Consider the following 5,146-nt stretch of genomic DNA (forward strand, 5'->3'; position numbering starts at 1 on the left):
GACACAAAATTATTTTAAAAAGACACAAAATAAGCAACAATTACACAAAATTTACATAAAATGACTAAAAAATTATACAAAATTACTAAAAAAATACACAAAATTACTAAAAAAGACACAAAATTACTAAAAAAGACACAAAATGACCAAAAAATACACAGAATTAACAAAAAGAAAAGAAAATATTTTAAAAAGACACAAAATGCCCCCAAAAAAGCCACAAAATGACCAAAAAAAGACACACAATTATTAAAAAAGACACAAAATTACCACAAAAGAAAGACAGACAGACAGGCAGACAGACAGACAGACAGACACCTGGTAGTTTCTATCAGACAAACAGGAAATAGTGCATTTATTTGGGACTATTTTCAGCGGCGGATGAATCCTCATTTGGTGCTGTAGTGAGTGTTTGTGTCAGCAGGACGGCGTGTCTGGAATTAATCCTGAATAAAAACATCACAAAGTTCCTGTTAGGAGATAAATCACTGAGTGTGAACATGAGGAGAAACACTGCACCTCCTCCTGTCCACCAGCAGGAGGCGCTCACCTCCTCACTGCTCCTTCAGAAGAGACACAACTGGGACAGAGAGGAGAGACCTGCTCTGATTGGACCAGGTTTTGAAGGTCAAAATCAAAGACGGACAACGAGGTCACACACACACACACACACACACACAAAAACACACACACACACAAACACACACACACACACACACACAAACACACACACGCAGCTGGCCATTTTCTATCTGTCCAGAAGTTAAACGCTTTCAGATTTGAGACGTTTGGAAACTGTCCGGGGACCCAATTACTGTGTGTGTGTGTGTGTGTGTGTGTGTGTGTGTGTGTGTGTGTGTGTGTGTGTGTGTCTCCTCCTGCTGCAGCACTGCATGGCCTCGGGGAAACATCTGTGTTAATATGCAGGAGAGAGAGAGAGAGAGTTGGTTTGTTTCAGATTCAGCTGACATCAGCAGGAGACGAGATCCCACACACACACACACACACACACACACACACACACACACACACACAGTATATCATGTGTGAGATCTCTTACGTCAGTCAGTCTTCAGCTTCCTTTAACCTGAAACAATCATAATAATAATTAATTAATATTCATATAATATGACAATAGACACAAACTCTTTAATACTTGTTGCTGCTTACTCTACTTCTCCGGCATAATTTCACCTAGAGACTCCATTTAAACTTTAAACAGTAGACACAAGTCTTGTGTATCGGTGTATTAATCCACGTTTCGATAGGTCATATAGTTTTTTATCAATCCCTGTTCAATGACCATGATCATTTTTGGAGAAATTCTGAGATTATAATGGGTGTGTATTGCACGGAATGTTCGTGTCACAGTGTGTGACATCATCACCAGAGTGTAGAGGGAGAGAAAAAACTGTCAAAAAATAAATTTGAAAACTGCGCTCCAGGCCGCAAATTCCACTCTACAGAAATAATTTATACATAGAAACGTAGGAAAATTTGTCTTCTCACTCACAATCCTCTGGTAAAGCTGTCAGAGTTATAGTTTGGGCGTAGGACGCACAGATGATCCACCAACACCACCAACAGCCTCATTGGCTCCCATATTAAAAACGCAGGAAGATTTCTGAAAAAGGGAGATGGAACAGTTTTTTTAGATCGCTCTAACAAAGCTATTTTTTCATTTTTATTCACAAAAATCATATGTAGACGTTCAGGAAGAACTCAGGACGCTCAAAGTGAAGTCGGATCAATGATAAGTATTATGGTTTTGCCAAAAATGCTTTCTGTTCGAGACCAGAAATTCCAGTCCGTCTACCTCTGTTATGGAACACTGGCAGTTGGTGTCAGTTAATTCTGTTGATTCCTCTGCTCTGATTGCCTTTGATCTTTGATGTGATTACAGTTACAGATACACACACATGCGTGTAAGCGCGCACACATGTTTCACACACACACACACACACACACACACACACACACACATTTTGAGGTTAAAGGTCATAGGTTGCTGTATAAATAAATACTTGTAAAGGAATGCTTGTTGTAGGTGTGCTCCTTGTATATAATATAGTATCATAACATTACTAGTATTAATTGTTATAAATCTCTGAAGAATCTCATCATAGTGTACACACACCGGCAGTAGCCCCCGTGGCCCTTTCACAATTTCCTCAGAGGAAATTTTCTAGTTATCTAACAGTTATTGTGCAGCTACTAATAAAACTAATAAAACTGGGCTCATTGAATCCACAAGAGTCTCAGCTTTCCACTCAGACCCGATTTATGCAGCTCACAGACTGTTTAGGGACCCCAGGATGCACAAAGACCCACACACAAGAGACACAACAACACAATTACTGCAGGAGAAACACTGACTGTTATCAACATAAAGTGGGCATGTCAGTAAAGAGGAGACTCGTGGGTTATCAACATAAAGTGGGCATGTCAGTAAAGAGGAGACTCGTGGGTTATCAGCATAAAGTGGGCATGTCAGTAAAGAGACTCGTGAGTTATCAACATAAAGTGGGCATGTCAGTAAAGAGGAGACTCGTGGGTTATCAGCATAAAGTGGGCATGTCAGTAAAGAGGAGACTCGTGGGTTATCAGCATAAAGTGGGCATGTCAGTAAAGAGGAGACTCGTGGGTTATCAGCATAAAGTGGGCATGTCAGTAAAGAGACTCGTGAGTTATCAACATAAAGTGGGCATGTCAGTAAAGAGGAGACTCGTGGGTTATCAGCATAAAGTGGGCATGTCAGTAAAGAGGAGACTCGTGGGTTATCAGCATAAAGTGGGCATGTCAGTAAAGAGGAGACTCGTGGGTTATCAACATAAAGTGGGCATGTCAGTAAAGAGACTCGTGGGTTATCAGCATAAAGTGGGCATGTGAAAGAAAACATTGACTTTGATACAAAACCAGCTGTTTGAAAAAAATATCTTAATGCACGAAAAAAACGGCCATATAGAAAAATTTGCTGTTTTATTTATAAGATGTAACAGACCTCGCCTGAATAAAAAAATCAATAAACATATATTTTTTAAATGAGGTAAACATGAATAAAATAATGTTAAAGTGGATTTGAATAAATTATATGATAAATAATATATATTTTATTATTATGTTTATTTATTATTTATTTATTTATTTTTATCACTATAAATAATTTATAAAATATGCAATTTTATTTAGTTTATGTTACTGACTTAAACAAAATGCCCTAAAATGTTTTAAAATGGGGTAGACACGGATACAATAAATGTTAATTTGTAAATTAACACATTTTTTGTAGAAAGAGTGGTTCAGATTGAATTATTATGATGAATAATATATGGTATATATTGTAATAGATTATTATGAATAATTTATAAATCATGCTGTTTTATTTTGAATATGAAAATGACTTCACCTGAAACAAAATTCAATAAAAATATTTAGAAAATTGAGGTAAACATGAATAAAATAAATGTTTATTTTATGATTATTAAATGATTATTATAATAATATATTCTAAAAACAGATAATGCATTTTTATTTCTAATATGTAACTGGCTTCACCTGAAACAAAATGCAAAAAAAAAATATTTTGGGAAATGATTAAAACATGAATAAAATAAATGTAAATGTCTTAATCAACATATTTTTCTGGAAAAAAATGGTTTTGACTCAATTATCATGATAAATAATATATGTTATATATTGTAATAGATTATCATGAATAATTCATGAAATATGCTGTTTTATTTTAAACAAAATGCAAAAAAATTCTTTAGAAAATTGAGGTAAACATGAAAAAGAAATGTAATGTAAAAAAAATAAAAACAATTATGGAAAAAAGCGGTTAAGATTAAATTATCATGATCAATAATATGTTATAAAACATGTTATAATATGTCATTATGAATAATTTATAAATTATGCTATTTTATTTTGAATATGAAAATGACTTCACCTCATAAAATATTTTAAAATGTAACCAAATTAAATTAAAAATATTTAGAAAATTGAGGTAAACATGAATAAAATACTGTTAATGTGTAGATTAACACATTTTTTTGAAGAAAAAAAAGTGGTTTGGATTAAATAATTATGATGAATAATATGTTTTAAAACATGTTATAATATATCATTATGAATAATTTATAAATTATACTATTTTATTTTGAATATGAAAATGACTTCACCTCATAAAATATTTTAAAATGTAACAAAATTAAATTAAAATATTTAGAAAATTGAGGTAAACATGAATAAAATAAATGTTAATGTCTAGATTAACACATTTTTCTGAAGAAAAAAAGTGGTTTGGATTAAATTATCAAGATAAATAATATATGTTATATATTGTAATAGATTATCATGAATAATTTATAAAATGTGCATTTTTTAAAATGAGGTAAACATGATAAAAATAAATGTTAACGTCTAGATTAACGCATTTTTCTGAAGAAAAAAAGTGGTTTGGATTGAATAATTATGATAAATAACATATTATAAAATAGGTTTTGTCAATTATTATAAATAATATATAAAACATTGTATTTTATATGCTATTTACAATATAAAAAGCATTATTTTATTTTGAATATAATATATGTTATATATTGTAATAGATTATCATGAATAATTTATAAAATGTGCATTTTTTAAAATGAGGTAAACATGATAAAAATAAATGTTAATGTCTATATTAACGCATTTTTCTGAAGAAAAAAAGTGGTTTGGATTGAATAATTATGATAAATAACATATTATAAAATAGGTTTTGTCAATTATTATAAATAATATATAAAACATTGTATTTCATATGCTATTTACAATATAAAAAGCATTATTTTATTTTAAATATAGCTGCAGAGAGGACTCGGTGACATCACCGGATCAGTGTTTCTGGCAGAAAAGCAAAAAAAAAAAAAAAGCAAGAAGAAATGAATGAAGGGCAAAAAAAGGATGATGAAGTCATAATAATGGGAGAGAGAGAGAGAGAGAGAGAGAGAGAGAGAGAGAGAGGAAGCCCCTCCTCTCTCTCTCTCTCTCTCTCTCTTTTTCTTCTTCTTCTTCTTTTTTCTCTCCAGACGCGTAAAACCAGGCAGGACGCGCCGAGCAGAGCGACACAGAGCAGAGAAGAAGAACACACACTCTCTCACAC

This window comes from Centropristis striata, chromosome 23, assembly GCF_030273125.1.
Source record: "Centropristis striata isolate RG_2023a ecotype Rhode Island chromosome 23, C.striata_1.0, whole genome shotgun sequence".
Classification (NCBI taxonomy): domain Eukaryota; kingdom Metazoa; phylum Chordata; class Actinopteri; order Perciformes; family Serranidae; genus Centropristis; species Centropristis striata.